Source organism: Panthera pardus, unplaced genomic scaffold (genome assembly GCF_024362965.1).
Source record: "Panthera pardus isolate Hobbes unplaced genomic scaffold, ASM2436296v1 HiC_scaffold_3, whole genome shotgun sequence".
NCBI lineage: Eukaryota > Metazoa > Chordata > Mammalia > Carnivora > Felidae > Panthera > Panthera pardus.
Window position 1 is genome coordinate 430,083 of NW_026526876.1, and position 18,315 is coordinate 448,397.

General features: G+C 38.1%; 1 protein-coding gene and 1 long non-coding RNA gene across 4 annotated transcripts in view; both read right to left on the bottom strand.

Moving 5' to 3' along the window:
- The window catches only part of DHRS7B (dehydrogenase/reductase 7B), a 61,328-nt gene that overhangs the window by 32,604 nt on the left and 10,409 nt on the right, over positions 1-18,315 (bottom strand). The gene's annotated exons all lie outside the window — the stretch shown is intronic.
- Positions 8,119-18,309, bottom strand: LOC128774247 (uncharacterized). The gene is made up of 2 exons (XR_008418764.1): positions 17,948-18,309; positions 8,119-17,706 (listed from the first exon to the last, which is right to left on the bottom strand). It is a non-coding gene; the product is annotated as an uncharacterized LOC128774247 (long non-coding RNA).

Consider the following 18,315-nt stretch of genomic DNA (forward strand, 5'->3'; position numbering starts at 1 on the left):
AAAAAAAAACTAGAAAAAAGAACAAACTAAAGCCAAAGCTAGCAAAAGAAAGGAAATAATACAGATTGGAACAGAGATAAATGAAACAGAATAGAAAATAGAGAAATCAATGAAACCAAAAGTTGGTGCTTTGAAAAGGTCAACAAAATTGACAAACCTTTAGCTAGCTGGGCTAAAAAAAAAAGAGAGACGAAGAAAAGACTCAAATTACTAAGATCGGAAAAGAAAGTGAGGACATTACTACTGATTCTACAGAAATAAAAAAGGATTCCAGGAGAGTACTATGAACTTGATACACCAATAAACTGTATAAACTAGATGAAATGGACATATTCCTAGAAACACAAAACTACCAAAACTCAATTACTAAGAAATAGAAAATCTGAATAGACCAGTAACTATTAAGGAGACTGAGTCAGTGATTAAAAAAAAAAGTCAACAAAGAAAAGTTGGCTTCACTCATGACTTCTACCAAACATTTAAAGAAGAACTAATACAAGCCCTTGAACTTTTCCAAAAATATTGTAGAGAACACTTCCTAACTCATTCAATGAGATCAGCATTACACTGATACCAAGAAAAAAAACACCATAAAGAAAAAAATCTAAAACCAAAAGAAAAAAAAAAAAAACTACAGACCAATATCCCTTTTGAAAATTGATGCAAAAATCCTCAACAAAATATTAATAAACAAAGCTCAGCAGCATATTTTTAAAAATATACATCATGACCAACTGAGATGTCCCTGAAATGCAAGAATGGTTCAACATATGAAAACTGATCAATGTAAAATATGCCACATCAACTGGAGAAATAAAACCACATAACCATCTTAATTGATGCAGAAAAAGCACTTGACAAAATTTAACACACTTTCATGAGAAATACACTCAACAAAATAGGAACAGAAGTAAACTACCTCGAATTAATAAAAATTATATATGAAAAACCCACAGCAAACATCACACTCAATGGTAAAAGACTGAAAGCTCTTCCTTTAAGATCAGGAACAAAGCAAGGATGCCCACTTCACTCCTTCTATTCAACATAGTATTGGAATGAGGCAAGAAATAAAAGACATCTAAATTGGAAAGGAAGAAGTAAAATTATCTCCGTTTGCAGATGATATGATCTCATACATAGGAAACACTAAAGACTACAGAAAAGGTGTGAGAATAAATAAATACTACAAAGTAGCAAGATATTAAGTCAACACAGAAAAATCAGTTGGCATTTCTATATCCAAACAATGACTAATCTGAGAAGGAAATTACAAAAACAAATCTACTTACAAGATAGCTGAAAAATTAAATACTTAAGTATTTACTTAACCACAGAGGTAAAGACTTATAAAATGAAAACTACAAAATACTGCTGAAAGAAATTAAACAAGATATAAATAAATGGAAACATATCCCATATTCGTGGAGTAGGATACTTAATATTATTAAAATGTCAATACTACCCAAAGTGATCTATAGATTCAATGCAATACCTAGCAAAATCCGAGGGACATTTTTCCGAAATAGAAAAACCCATCCTAAAATTCATATGGGAACTCAAATGTCTCCAGACAGCCAAAACAATCTTGAAAAAGAACAAAGCTGGAAGACGCCTATTTCCTGATTTCAAAACAAGGCTACAGTAATCAAAACAATGTGGTTCTGGGGTGCCTAGATGGCTCAGTCAGTTAAGTGTCTGACTTCGGCTCAGGTCATGATCTCATCGTTCATGGGTTCGAGCCCCGCGTGGGGCTCTGTGCTGACAGCTCAGAGCCTGGACCCTGCTTTGGATTCTGTGTCTCCTTCTCTCTCTCTCCTCCCCCACTCACGCTCTTGTTTCTCTCTCTCTCAAAAATAAATCAACATGAAAAAAAAAATGTGGTTCTGGCATAAAGATAGACGTATAGACCAGGGGGATACAACAGCAAATCCAGCAATAAACCCTTCCATATATCATCAAATTACTTCTGACAAGGGTGCCAACCTCAGTCAATGGGGAAAGGACAGTCTTTTCAACAGACGGTGCTGGGAAAAACTGATATTCACATGCAAAAGAACAAAGTTGGACCCTTACCTTATACAAAAGTTAACTCAAAATGGATCAAGGACCTAAATGTAAGACCTAAATCAATAAAACTCTTTGAAGAAAAAACATAGGGCAATAGCTTCACAACATTGGATTTGACAGTGATTTCTAGGATACAACTCCAAAGACACAGGCAACAAAAGAAAAACTACACAAACTAAACTTCATGAACATTTTAAAATTTTGTGCGTTAAAAGACACTATCCACAAAATAAAAGGCAATGTACAGAATGGGAGAAATATTTTCAAACCATTTATCTAATAAGGGATCAATATCCACAATATATAGAGAACTCATAAAACTCAAAACAAAACAGGTGTGCCTGTTAAGTTAAGCTCCTGACTCTTGATTTTGACTCAGGCCATGATCTCACGGTTCATGGGTTCAAACCCAGTTTGGGCTCCAAACTGACAGTGTGGAGCCTGCTTGAGATTCTCTCTGCCTTTGTCTCTGTCTCCCTCCCCCCACCTCTCCAAAATCAGTAAATAAACTTAAAAAAAAAAAAACTCAAAACAAACAATCTGATTCAAAAATGGGCAAAGGACTTGAATAGACATTTCTCAACAGGAGGTATGAAAATGGCCAGTAAGTACATGAAAAGATGCTCAGTATCACTATTTATTAGTGAAATGCAAATGAAAACGGTGACATAGTACCTCACATCCACTAGGGCGACTACTACCAAAACAAAAACAAAAACAAAAACAAAAACAAAAACAAAAACAAAAAAAACCAGAAAATGACAAGTGTTTGGACAAATGTAAAGAAGTTGAAACCCTTGCGCGCTGTGGGTGGGAACATAAAATGGTAGACGTGCTGAGAAAATAGTACAGAGGTTCCTCAAAAAAATAAAAAGATTTACCATATGATCCAGCAATTCCACCCCTGGACATATACCGCGAAAAATCAGACAGAATCCCAAAGAGGTAAGTGTACACCCATGCTTACAGAAGCATTATTCACCATAGATAAAACACGGAAGCAACCCAAGTGTCCATCAACCAGTGAACAGATAAGCAAAATATAGTATACATACAATGGAATAGTATTCAGCCATAAAAAGGAAGGAAATTCTGCAATATGTTACAACACGGATGAACCTTGCAGACATTATGCTAAGTGAGATAAGCCAGTCACAAAAGGGCAAATACTTTATGACTGCACTTATGTGAGACATTCAGAGCAGTCAAATCCTTAGAGAAAGTTGAATGGCACTTGCCAGGAACTGGGGTGGGAGCGGGAAGGGATGGGGGTTATATTTTAATGGGTACAGAGTTTTCATTTTACCAGATGAAAAGAATTCTGGAGATGGACGGTAGCGAGGGTGGCATAACACTACGAATGTATTTAATACCACTGACCTGTACACTTAAAAACGGTCAGGATGGTAAACTCTGTGAGGTGCCAGGTTGGCTCGGTCTGTGGGGAGGGCAGCTCTGGATCACAGGGTTATGAGTTCGAGCCCCATGCTGGGTGTAGAGATCACTTAAAAATACAATCTTAAAAAGACAGTTAACTTTACTATGTGTATTTTATCACAACAAAAAAAGAAAAGTAGGTATGTCACTCACTAAGGATTAAACACTAAATGCTGTCCAATTTCAAGTAGGCTCGTGGTTGAAATCAGATTATTTTAAATTCTAACAAATTGCTGCCTTAGTTTCCTCACAGATTTGGATAGATCCTCTGTCCCTGTCCACCATCTTTCAGACAATCTGCCTTACTGTAATTTACTGAGGATGATACTTCACCCTGAATTCCAAGTTATTTTTAGAATTGAAAAACATTATTGTGAAACTTAACTAGGAAACGCCCTTTATTCTGAAGCAGTTTTTACAATGCTTCTACTTAAAACTTGTAAAGCATGGACTCTTATGCCAGAAAACATTAAAAAAAAAAAAAAAAGGAACTTCACAAACTGAAAGGGCAAAAGGAGAAGGAAAGCATAATAACCTGAGAGGGGTTTTCCATAGCCAGCTTCTAAGATTTCGTTTAAAAATAGCCCAGCAAGTGCCCTATCACCTTATTTTCATAGTGTCCTAGCAAATAGCTCCCTGAGACACAGCTATGTCTCCTCAGGACGGGCCCACGGTAGGGAGTCAAACAAACTATTTCTTTCACTCACTCTTTGCTTTCCCACTCCCCCCACCCACCCAACCCCCGAACAGATTTTTTTCGCCTCATTTCTCTCTCAGAGCCTTTTTGGTCTTAAGAAAATACTTGGCAAATTCCAGAGTCTATATTAAAAGGAAAAAATCCTTCAGACTGACAACATCTTTTACACGTTCACCGTATTTGTGGTCACAGCGTGTAACAGTATAAGGGCTATCTTTTAAACTGCATTTAAATATACGCGGTGACATAACGAAGCTTTTTTTTCTGATGATATAAGCGTTAATAAGCTTAGCCATAGAATGAGGTGAAAACAACAAATTTTAAAGTCAAATTTATGAGTCAAGAAATGGAACATGTTATTTCTTTCATTCCATGGCAAAATGCCGATGGCTATTGAGGTTGGGCACTGGGTATATGGAGGTTCACTGTACTATTCTAGTTTTGTGTATAAAGATACACAAAAGCATTTGCATAATGTCTACTTCATACTCAACTTTGCCAGAATGAAGTTGGAAAAATGAATAATTAGCTACACTGAAAGTGTCAACTTTGTAAAATAAAATTAGCTAATAAAAACCATCAACTAGAACATCAAAAGGAACAAACTGATCAATGTTAAGTTACAGTGGCATCTATGTGGGACAGCATGGTGGGTGGGGTCTTGATTTACACCTTCCTGGGACTTGAGACCAGGTGACTACAGAGTAAATCACCAGACTTTTCCAGGCTTCCTATGAGCTGGCTCCAAGCCACATTACTCATCGTAGTCTGATAATCACTACTTGCATTAGAAGCACCAGTTAAAATCCAGGTCTAAGGCCCCACCCAGTGTAGACCTTTGAAATCAGTAATACCAGAAAGGGTGACACCTGGGAATCTGGACTCTTGATATCCTCCTCTGATGATTTTAATAGATACTAAAGTTTGAAGCCCCTGAAGATCTCTACAGTTGTCTACCAAGAGAGATGTGCCACCCTGGGAGTGACAAGGGCCGTCTGCCAAACTCTATTCACGGGGACAGGAATCTTTTCTAGATTCCATCAACAGGAGTCCAGAAGAAGCTCCCAGCAAGGCCTCCACCCCAACCCCAATGCCCAACCTTACCACCCCCATCTGCCCAGAAACTACTGAGACCAATCTCATCATAATTTTTATCCCTGTTTACACCAGTCACCACAGGAAGCCCAGACCCCTTGAGACAACCCTCGGCTCCCAAACCACTCTGCACTCCCTTCTGATCCCGTCTCCCACTCTTCCCGATATTAAACACGTGGTCCTCTCGGTCAATCAGCAGCAACACCACTTGTGTCTTCGACTCTGAATAGTTCCTTCACCTTCCTCTTCTAGCAACGTCTGGCTCTTCCTGAGGACAGATTCCCCCTGCAGACCTCTGCATTGGTGGCTGTTGTCTCCCCCACGTCCCTCATGAACTAGCTCCTCCCTAGTACTCCTTCTTTCTCCCTAAAACTGCCCAGCTGTGACTCTTCTGTGTCACACTGGGTCACTCACTGCCCCTCCTTATAATCACCCGCTTTCCTTTTGGTCACCGCCCCCGCCCCCACCCCCACCGTTACTTAAAAGATTTTAGCCACTCACTATTACTCTCTTCAGGGCATTTTCTGTCATTATAATTCCTGGAGATTGTATATACACATATACACAGCCTTCCACCTGCCCATGCCTTAGTTCCGTGACCCTGTCCTCTATTGTCTTGTCTTCCACCCACTTCAGCCACTCCCACAGCCAAAGAGAAGCCCTTTATAATCTTCATTTCAAACACCCCATTCTGGCTACCGCCTTTCTCCTTTGCGAATTTATTGCCTCACATGTTACATCGAAACATGTTATAAACCCAAGAGTGTTAATAATTATTGCTGCTTTAATACAATCTTATGACTTTTACAAAAGTTAAGAGAAAATGTATTTATACAGTCTTCTTTTTAAGTTTTTTTAGGTTTATTTTTCACAGAGAAAGACAGAGACAGAGCATAGGTGGGGGGGGGGGGCGGGGAGAGAGAGAGAGACAGACAGACAGAGAGAGAGAGAGACGGAATCTGAAGCAGGCTCCAGGGCTCCAAGCTGTCAGCACAGAGCCTGATGCGGGGCTCAAACTGACGGACCGCGGACCCATGACCTGAGCCGAAGTCGGATGCTCCACCGACTGAGCCGCCCAGGCGCCTCTACAGTCTCTTATAGCTACCCACAAGTTAGTCATTTCCAGGGCTCCTTATTTCTACCTGCAGATATACAGTCTGGAGTCATTTCTTTTTGGTCTAAGGGACTTGGCTTAGTATTTCTTGAAAGGTTAAGTCTGTAATCAATAGATTCTCTCAGTCTTTGTTTATGTGAGAATATCTTTACTTTCGTGTTTGAAGGATAGTTTCAGATATAAATTTTAATATAGAACTTGGTGTTGACTTTTTGCTTTGAACATGTAACTCCACTGTTCTGTGACTACCATTCTCTTTTCAATTATTTAATTTATACACTTTATTTTTTAAAGCAGTTTTAGGTTCATAATAAAACTATATCCCTTATCCTCACCGATGCCCAACTTCCTCCGCTATCACCATTTCCCATCATGGTGGTAAATTTGTTACAACTGATGAACCTACACGGACACATCATTATCAACCAAAGTCCACAGTTTCTATTACCCTTCACTGTCGGTGCGTATTCTGTGGGCTTTGAAAAATGTATAATGACATGTGTTCACCACTGCAGTATCATACAGAATAGTTTCACTGCCTTAAACATCCTCTGTGCTCTGCTAATTCATCCCCCTCCCCCAACGCTGGGTACCCATTGTATTTCTACCGTCTCCATAGTTTGCCTTTTCCAGAATGTCAGATAGTTGGAATCATACAGTATACAACCTTTTAAGACTGGCTTGTTTCACTTAGCAATATGCATTTAAGGTTCCTCCATGTCCTCTGATGGTTTGGTAGCTCACTCTCCTTTCACACTGAATAACATTCTTTTGTACCACAAAAAAAAAAAAAAAAATTCCCGTATGTCTCACAGTTTATTCACCTACTGCAGGACATCTTGGTTGCTTCCAGGTTATGGCAATTATGAATAAAGATGCTAAAAACATCTGTTTGCAGATTTTTGTGTGGACATAAGTTTTCAATTTGCTTGGGTAAATACAAAGAAGTGCAATTACTGGATCATAGAGTAGAAGTATGTTTAATTTTTTTTTAATTTCTTAAGGCTTATTTTTGAGAGAGAGAGAGAGAGAGAGAGAGAGAGAGAGAGAACACGGTGGAGGGGCAGAGAGAGACACACAGAATCCGAAGCAGGCTCCAGGCTCTGAACTGTTGGCACAGAGTCCGACACAGGGCTTAAACCCACGAACCATGAGATCATGACCTGAGCCGAAATCGGATGTTTAACCCACTGAGCTGCCCAGGCGCCCCAGAATATGTTTAGTTTTATTAAAAAAAAAAAAAAACTGTCAAACTGTCTTCCAAAGTGGCTGTGACATTATGCATTCCTGCCAGCAATAAATGAAAGTTCCTGTTGCTACATATCCTTGCCAGCATCTGGTGGTGTCAGTGTTTGGGATGTTGGCCATTCTAATAGGTGTGTACTGATGTCTCACTGTTGTTTTGCCATTCTCCAGTGACATATGATGTTACACATGTTTTCGCATGTTTACTTGCTATCTGTATATCTTCTTTGCTGTCTGTTCAGTCTTGCCTAAATTTTGAGCTGTTCATTTTCTTACTATTGAGTTTTAAGAGTTCTCTGTGTATTTTGGATAACAGTCCTTGATCAGAGATATGTCTTTTACAAATATTTTCTCCCAATCTGTGATTGTCTTCTCATTCCTGACACTGTTTTTCCCAGAGCAGAAGTTTTTAATTTTAACAGAGTCCATATTATCTTTTTTTTTTTTTTTTGAGAGAGAGAGAGAGAGAGAGAAAGAGAATCTCAAGCAGGCCACGGACCACAGGGCTCAATCCCACAACCTTGGGATCATGATCTGAGCTGAAATCAAGAGTCGGACACTCAACCAACTGAGCCACCCAGGAGCCCTAGGTTTTCAAGTATTTCTTTCGTGGATTGTGCCTTTGGTGTTGCACCTAAAATGGCGTCATTAATACCCCAGGTCATCAAGGTTTTCTCCAACACTATATTCCAGGAGGTTTATAGCTTTGTGTTTTACATCCAGGTCTATGGTCCAGTCTGAGTTAATTTTTGTGAAGGGTATAAGGCCTATGTCTAGATTCATTTTTTACATGCGGATGTGCAGTTGTTCCAGCACCATTTGTGAAAAAAACTATCTTTGTTCCATTGTATTGCCTTTGCTCCTTTGTCAATGACCTGCTGACCATACCTTTTGTGGGTCCATTTCTGGGCTCTCTACTCTGTTCCATTGATCTTTGTCTTCTTTCACCAATACCATATTGTCTTGATTACTGTAGCTTTATAGTCAGTCTTGATGTTGCATAGTGTCATCTTCCAACTTTGTTCTTCAGTTATCAAGTTGGCTATTCTGGGTCTTTTGCCTCTCCATATAAATTTTAGAGTCAGTTTGTCAACATCCACAAAATAACTTGCTGGGATTTTTATTGAGATTACGTTGAATCTATAGATTAACTTGAGAAGAACTGACATCTTGACAATATTGAGTCATTCTATCTGTGATCATGGAATATATCTCTATTCATTTAGTTCATTTCATATATCAGAGTTTGGTAGTTTTCCTTAGATACATCTCATATATATTTTGTTAGACTTATACTTAAGTACTTTGTTTGGGGAAGGGGAGGATGCTAACGTAAATGATATTGTCTTCAGTTTCAAATTCCACTATTCATTGCTGGTATACAGGAAAGTGATTGACTTTTATGTATTAGCTTTGTATTCTTAACATAACTATAATTCCTTATTAATTCCAGTTGTTTTTTTTACTGATTCTTTTGGGTTTTCCACATAGACAATCATATCATCTGCAAGAAAAGACAGTTTTACTTCTTCCTTCTCAAACAGTATATTTTTTATTTCCTTTTCTCATCTTACTGCACTGGTTAGGACTTCCAGTACTACGTTAAAAAGCAATTGTGAAAAGGAACATCATTGCTTTGTTCCTGACCTCAGCAGGGAGGCTTTGATGTTCTCAGGCAAGTTGAAGTTCTTTTCTATTCCTAGTTTGCTGAGATTTTGTTGTTGTTGTTGTTGTTATCACGAATGGGTATTATATTTTGTGAAATGCTTTTTCTGCATCCATTGATATGATCCCATAATTTTTCTTCTTTAGTCTGTTAATGCTATGGATTACTTAATTGATTTTTGAATGTTCACCTAGCCTTGCAGGCTGAGATAAATTTCACTTGGTCATAGTGTATAATTATTTTTATACAATCCTTGATTCGATATGGTAATATTTTGTTGAGGATTTTTGCATATGTGTTCGTAAGAGATATTGGTCTGTACTTTTATTTTCTTGTAATGTCTTTGTCTGGTTTCGGTATCAGGGTAATATTGATCTCATATAGTGAATTAGGAAGTATTCCCTCTGCTTCTATCTTCTGGAAGAGATTGCAGAGAATTGGCGTGATTTCTTCCTTAAATGTTTAGCAGAATTCACCTGTGAACTCATTCAGGTCTGGTGCTTTCTACTTTGGAACATTAATTATTAATCTAATTTCTTTCACAGATAAAGGTCTATTCAAATTGTCTATTTCCTCTTGTACGAGCTTTGACAGATTGTGTCTTTCAAAGAATTGGTCAATTTCATCTAGGTTATCAAATTTGTGGGCATAGAATTGATAATATTTTTATTATCCTTTTCATGTCCATGGAATCTGTAGTGATATCCCTTTTCTCTTCTGATATTAGCAATGTCTTATTTTTCCCCTTAGCCTAGCTAGAGGCTTATCAATTTTATTAATCTCTTCAAAAAATCAGTTTTTGGTTTTGTTGATTTTCTTTACTGATTTCCTATTTTCAATTCCATTGATTTCTACTCTAATTATCATTATTCTTATTTTCAATTTGATTTGTTCTTCTTTTTCCTAAGGTAGAAGTTTAAATTACTAATTTTAGATTTTTCTTCTTTTCTAATATATGTATTCAATGCTATAAATTTCTCTGTATGCACAGTTTTCACTACATTCCACATATTTTGGTAAATTAGATTTTCATTTCCATTTAGTTAAAAATATTTTTAAATTTCAGATGTCCTCTTTGAGCCATTTGTTATTTAGAAGTGTGCTGGCACCTGGGTGGCTCAGTCAGTTAAGCATCCAATTCTTGGTTTCAGCGCAGGTCATCCCATGGTTCATGGGATCAAGCCCTGCATCCGGCTCTGTGCTAACAGACTAGAGCTTGCTTGGGACTTTCTCTCCCTCTCTTCTCCCCTGCTCGTACATGCTCGCTCTCTCTCAAAAATAAATGAACTTAATTTTTTTAATGTTTATTTATTTTTGACGGAGAGAGAGAGAGAGAGAGAGAGAGAGAGAGAGAGAGAGAGAATGACTGGAGGAGGGGCAGAGAAAGAGGGAGACACAGAATCTGAAACAGGCTCCAGGTTCTGAGCTGTCAGCACATGTGGGGCTAATGTGGGGCTTGAACTCATGGATAGCGAGATCACGACCTGAGCCGAAGTCGGATGCTCAACTGACTGAGCCACACAGGCGCCCCCAAAATAAATGAATAAACTTTTTTTTTAAAAAAGTGTGTTGTTTAATCTCCAAGTATTTGGGGCATTTTCCAGCTATCTTTGTTACTGACTTCTACTTTAATTCCAATGTGGCCTGAAAGCAGACATTGTATGATTTCTACTCTTTTAAATTTGTTGTGTTTTATGACCCAAAATGCGATCTATCTTGGTGAATGTTCCACGTGAAGAATTTGTAATCTGCTGTTTCGGGATGAAATATTCTATAGATGTTGGGGCACCTGGGTGGCTCAGTCGGTTGAGCGTCCGACTTCAGCTCAGGTCATGATCTCGCAGTCTGTGAGTTTGAGCCCCGCATCGAGCTCTGTGCAGACAGCTCAGAGCCTGGAGCCTCCGTCGGATTCTGTGTCTCCCTCTCTCTGCCCCTCCCCAGCTCATGCTCTCTCTGTCTGTCAAAAATAAATAAACATTAAAAAAAATTTTAAAGAAATATTCTATAGATGTCAATTATATATAGTTGATTGATGGTGCTGTTAACTTCAAATATGTTCTTACTGATTTTCTGCCTGCTAGATCTGTCCATTTCTGATCAGAGAGGTACTGAAGTCTCCAATTGTAATAATGGATTCATCTATTTGTAGTTCTACCAGTTTTTCCTCATGTACCTTGACACACTGTAGTTAGGTGCATACACATTAAGGAATGTTATGTCTTTGGGGAGTATTGACCCCTTTATCATGTAATGCCCCTCTTTATTCCTGATCACTTTCCTTACCCTGAAGTCTGTTCTGTCTAAAATGAATATAGCTATTCCTGCTTTCTTTTGATTACTCAGCATGATATATCTTTCTCCATCCCTTTATTTTTAATCTATATGTGTCTTTATATTTAAAATGAGTTTCTTGCAGGCAACATATGGTTGGGTCTTGATTTTTAGACCACTGATGTTTAGAGGGATTATTGATATAGTTAGATTAATATTTATCATATTTGTTATTGTTTTCTCTGTGTCGTAATCATTCTTTGCTCCTATATTTGTCTTCCACACTTTTTCTACATTTTGGACTTTTTGTTTGTTTTGTTTTAAGTAAGCTTCACACCCAGTGCAAAGCCCAATAAGGGGCTTGAACTCATGACCCTGAGATCAAGACCTGAGTTGAGATCAAGAGTCAGACACTTAACCAACTGAGCCACCCATGCACCCTTACATTTTGGAGTTTTAACTGAACATTTATATAATTCCATTTTCTCTCCTTTCTTAGAATATCAGTTATGCTTTTTTTAGTGGTTGCTCTACAGAATGCAGTATATATTTATAACTAATCCAAGGCCACTTTCAAACAAAACTATACCACTTCACGGATAATGCAAGTGACAAAATATTCCTAATTCCTTTCTTCCATCTATCATTGCTGTCATTCATTTCACTTATACATAAGCACACACACATACATACACACACACAAATTGATACATCTTACCTATTATTATTTTGAGCAAACTGTTCCTATTAGGTCAATTAAGGATAATAAAAATAAAAGTTTTTTACTTTCACTTATACTTGCACCGACATTCTTCCTTCTTTGATGTAGATCTGAGTTTCTGACCTATACCATTTTCCTTTTCTGAAGAACTTCTTTTAACATTTCTTGCAAGGCAAGTCTAGTGGCAACAAATTCCCTCAATTTTTGTTTGAAGTCTATTTCTCCTTCACTTTTGAAAGGTATCTCCCAAGGTTATAGAATTCTAGGCCTTTTAGGGACCCTGGCTGGCTCAGTCAGCGGAACATGCAACTCCTGATCCTAGAGATTACTTTAAAAATAAACAAAAATTGGGGTGCCTGGGTGGCTCAGTTGGTCAAGCGTCCAACTTCAGCTCAGGTCATGATCTCATTGTTTGTGAGTTCGAACCCCACGTTGGGCTCTGTGCTGACAGCTCAGAGCCTGGAGCCTGCATCTCCCTCTCTCTCTGTCCTTCCCTCGTTCATTCTCTTTCTCTCTCTCTCTCTCTCAAAAAATGAATAAATGTTTAAAAAAATTTTTTTTTAAATAAACAAAAATTTGAGGCACCTGGGTGGCTCAGTTAGTTAAGCGTCCAACTTTGGCTCAGGTCATGATCTCACAGTTCCTGGGTCTGAGCCCCATGTCAGGCTCTGTGCTGACAGCTCAGAGCCTGCAGCCTGCTTCAGATTCTGTGTCTCCCTCTCTCTCTGCCCCTCCCCCACTCATGCTCCATCTCTGTCCCTCAAAAATAATAAATAAAAAATAATTAAAAATATTTTAATAAACAAAAATTTTAAAAATATATATTTTTTAATTCTCAGCTTTTTTCTCTTAACACTTTGAAAATTTCACTCCATTCTGTTTTTGCTTACACAGTTTCTAAGGAGAAATTAGATATATTTCTTTGTTCCTCTATGGGTAATATATATATACATTTTTTTTTTCTGCTTCTTCCAAGATTTTTTTTCTTATCTCTGATTTTCTGAAGTCTAACAATAGTATGCCTAGGTGTTGTGAGGTTTTCCTGACATTACTTTACTTGGTGTTCTTTGAGATTCCTGGATTTATAGTTTGGTGTCTCAAATTAATTTGGGAACATTCTCAATCATTATTGCTTCAAATCTTTCTTCTGATTCTTTCTCTTTCTTTCCTCTGGCATTCCAATTATGCATATGTTACATCTTTTGTAGTTATTTCACAGTTCTTGTATATTTTTCTGTCTTTTTGCTTTTCAGTTTTGAAAGCTCTCACTGTCACATGCTCAAGCTTAGATATTCTTTCCACAGCCATGCCCATCAAAGACATTCTTCATTTCTCTTAGAGTGTTTTCTATCTGTAGCGTTTTTTATTCTTGCCTAGATTTTCTATCTCTCTGCTTACATTACCCATCTGTTCTTGCATGTTGCTTACTTTTTCCTTTAAAGTCCTTAGCATATCAATTACAGTTTTAAAATTCTCAGTCGGATAATTCCAACTTCTCTGCCATATCTGACTCCAGCTCTAATGCTATTCAGTGTCTTCAAACTATGTTGTCTTTCAGTATGCCTTGTAATGTTTTGTTGAAAGGCAGATATGATGTGCTGGTTAAAAAGAACTGCAGGAAATAGGCCTTGAGAAATGCAGAGGCAGTGGAAGCATACTATGGCTCTGTGGTTCTATCTAGTCTTTTGGTGAGCCCATCTCCCAAACCGTTAACTTCATCAGTGGTTCTCAGGGTTTTTTCCCCTCCTTAGATAGGACAGGATGACTAGAGGGAGATGGGAGTTGAGGATTTCCCTTTCCCTAAGTAAGTTCTCTAGATAAAATAGTTTCTTCTGGGGGCAGGTCTTGTTAAGAACAGAATGCTGTGACATATTTCAAAACAGTTACTTTTCCCTCCCCATACCAGAAGCACAAGGGAATTTTTCTCCAATATTCAGTATGAGGGCCTTGTGGAGCTTCTTAAGTTAAAACTCATCAAACTGTGGGGCCCTCTTCTGACTGGGTCCCTCCACAGTTTTTAAATCTCAGACTTGTTCACACTGAGCCTCCAGCAATTTGTCAATTATAGTTCAGACTTTCCTACCACTCCAATAAATGTGATTCTCTGTACCTGTCTCACCAATTTTGGTGGCAACAGTTTGCTCTGTGATCTCATGATTCTGACAGATCCTAAGCGTTGGCTGATTTGTCCATTTGTTCAGCTTTTTGCTTGTTGGGATTGGAAGGGCAGCTTCTAAGCTCCTTACATGCTGAATAAGAAACCAAAAGTTCCAACACCATTCTTTAAGATGAAGTTAAGCCATTAATCATATGGTTGTTCCCGGTATGTGAAAAAGTAATTTTTCTCTTATTGCTTTTAAGTTTTATCTTTGCCTCTCAACAGTTTTACTATGATGTATCTCGGTGTGAATCTTTGTGTTTACCCTCCTTGGGGTTTGCTGAGTTTCTTGGATATATACACTGATGTTTATGGTAGCCTGAATAAAAATCCCTCAAAGATGTCTACATCTTAATCCCTGGAACCTAGGAGTATATTACCTTATTTACATGGTAAAAGGAACTTTACCGATATGATGAAATTAAGGATCTCAAAATGGGAAGATTATCCTGCATTATCTGGGCAGGCTCAATACAATCACAAGAGTCCTCGTAAGAGGGAGGCAGGAGGGTTGAGTCATATGGGTAGATGTGACAATAGGAGTAGAGGTTAGAGTAATGTGAGGAAGGGGCCCTGAGCTAATGAATGCTGATGGCCTCTAGAAGCTAGAGAGCAGGTAAAAAGATTCCCTTTAGAGCTTTCAGCAGGAATACAACCTTGCTGACACCTTGATTTTAGTCTGACCTCCAGAACTATAAGATAATAAATTTACTGAGTTTGAAGTTATTGCATTTGTGGTAATTTATTACAGCAGCAATAGGAAATTAATACAATGTTCTTTATCAAATTTGGGAGTTTGGGGACATCATTTCTTCAAATATTTTTTCTGTCCCATTCTCTCTTCTTCTGGGACTCCCAAATGATAGTACTTGATATTGACACACAGATTTCTGAGGCTCTATTAATCTGCCTTCAACCTTTACTCTTTTTGCTTTTTTTCCCCTAGGTATGAGTCACCCTTTCCTGTTTCTTCAACATGTCTTATAAATTTTTGTTGAAAATTGGCTATTTTAGATATCACATTGTTAGCGACTCCAGATTCTCATTTTCCCTTCTGGAGACTGCCAGAGTAGCTGACTTTTAAAATTTGTTTAATAACTTGCCTGTATTAAACCTATAGATTTTGTTTCACTCAGTGTGGCCACTGATATCTCTGCTCAGTTTTTCTTTTTTTTTTTTTTCTTCTTCTCATTTTTATTTTTATGTTTGGCTTCCTACTGAGGGTAGACTCTGTATCTGAGTATCGTAATGGTCAACAGTACATGTCAGGGTTTGTGCCCAAACACCTCAAAGCAATACAGCTTCTACCCTTTGCAGATAAATCTGTGTGTGGTATGGGAAGTACCTTCAAAGTTCAGGCACATTTTAAGTCTTCCTCAGCTTTTACTTTCCATTAAGCTTTCTTTAACTCCTCTGTATTTGCACACTGTCATCCAGGGATATATATAGATAGCTTGTGCCCTCCCTAGTCAACTATGCTCATACATGTAGCTTTCCAGTCATCCAGGGTATTTGGGGGTTTATCAAACCCATCTACGGCTGTCTCACTTATAGGACTTGTCAAATTTCTAACTAGTCTACTGGTCCACTGCATGCCCAACCAGGGCCACAACCTAAGACTAAGTAAGCGGTTGGCCTTCCCCACTCACTTCCCAACAAGATTACTAGCTTTATTGACAAAGATGCTGGGCATGGTTTTTTGTTTTCTCTCCGTTCCAAATAGCTTCCTCTGACAGTGAGACAGCTGGTCTTCACCACCTGCCCCACCCTGGTGGAACTACTGAACTAACTGAGCTGGGGGTATGGGGTGGGAGTAGTGCAGACAAGAATGCCACAGATTCTCACTGGTCTTACCTAATGTTCAGTGCTTTTTCATGAATAAATGCTTCTCAATTGTCTGTCTTTAGTCAATTCCCAGACCTCTGAAATGCTTTTTTTTGACAATTTTGTCCTGTTTAAAGTTAGTTTGGGGAGGGCAAATTTGTAACCTCTTCACCATACCAGAAGTCTTCCCAGCCCATCCCAAGGACGTCATAGAATTTTTTCTACTGATAGAAATTAAAACTGATGATGATAACACAAACCTAATCAAACGGAAATTATTTCTCTCAAATATCCTATCTGAATGTCTTCATAATCAAATACTGCAGGTCACTTAGAAACTTTCAAAAGAGACGGCTCGTAAGATGTGATGTGTGGCCAAGTTAAATTTAAAATGTTGAGGGGAAAAAAATAAATTTCAAGTTTATGGGAAGAAAGACAAAAGAGACTAGATCACTGCAAAACTGCTTCTTGTTGTAAGAATTCACATTTCCTCACTTTCTCCAGTATCCCTGGCCTGGTTCAGTTGCTACAGTTGTCCAACCATGCCTTCCTTCTAATACAATTCAAAACCAAATTTTGTTTCTTACGATTCAGTGTTTTTCCCCCAACAAATAATTTCTCTTTAAATTTAAGTCTGTCTTGATTTTTACCTAAGATCAAGTTTCCAGCTACCATTTTTCCATTGAGATATAAATGAGAGGTGTGAATAATAATTTAAAATTATTTATATGATACAGCACACTGTCTTTGGAACCAGGCAGACTTAAGTTCAAATACCAATAATCAGACTAACTAGGTAAGTATCTCTAGACAAGTTACTTAATAGTTCAGCCAATTTCCTCATCTGCAAAATATGCCTAATACCTGTCTCACACAGTTGCAGGAAGGATTAGAAATGATAGCACTTATCTCTACAATTGCTGGGTTATCTACTTAGAAAGTTGCTAAGTAATGTCAGGGTGAAAAGAACCAAGAGACAAAATGGATAAATTAATCTTCCTTGCTATGTCCGGCACTCATGGGTGGCCAAATTAACTATTTTAATTTCCTTCTCTTTTATCCCCTTTTTCATTAATTGAGACACTTCTACATAGTACAATATTCTACCACACAGTAAGGAACACAACAGTTTCCTACAAAGTGGCATTTAAATTTTATTTTTTTAAACAATTTTTGGGTGGAGCATTTACTGTCTAGGAAATATTGTCTGAGAAAAACTTAAGTACCATAGTTTTTAAACTTGTATACTGAATTTTTAAAATTCTCCACCTTTTCTCAGTACAGAGTCCTTTGAAAGCCTTATAACTGTTGAATTTACTAAAGTACAAGTTTGTACAGGTAAACTGTGTAAATGATATCAAGAGATCCACAAACCCCCTGGAGTCCATCTGGACACAAGTTAGAATACCTACCTTTGCGGGGCGCCTGGGTGGTGCAGTCGGTTAAGCGTCCGACTTCAGCCAGGTCATGATCTCACGGTCCGTGAGTTCGAGCCCCGCGTCAGGCTCTGGGCTGATGGCTCAGAGCCTGGAGCCTGTTTCCGATTCTGTGTCTCCCTCTCTCTCTGTCCCTCCCCCGTTCATGCTCTGTCTCTCTCTGTCCCACAAATAAATAAAAAAAACGTTGAAAAAAAAAAAAATTTAGAATACCTACCTTTGCTGGCAAGTCCTTCTTCAATGCAAATATTCACCTCTTCAACCTGAATGAATTAGTACACCTGGATTTGCAGAAGTCTAGATTCCTTAAACTGAGGCAGTCCAGAATTACAAATGAAATGCAAATCACTGTAATTACTACAATGGTGGAGCGACTGATTTGGAGTCAAAATGTTGCCACCATTTACTTTCTGTTCCACAATGCAACTTATCATCCCCTTTGGATCCCAGCTCCCCTACCAATAAAGTAAGGAAATAATCCTCATTCTACACACATCTTGAGATAGTTATGAGCTAAGGAGTAAAGAGGTAACAGTTCCTTGTACACTACACAGTGATGAGAGAGGTCCATTGGCATTACT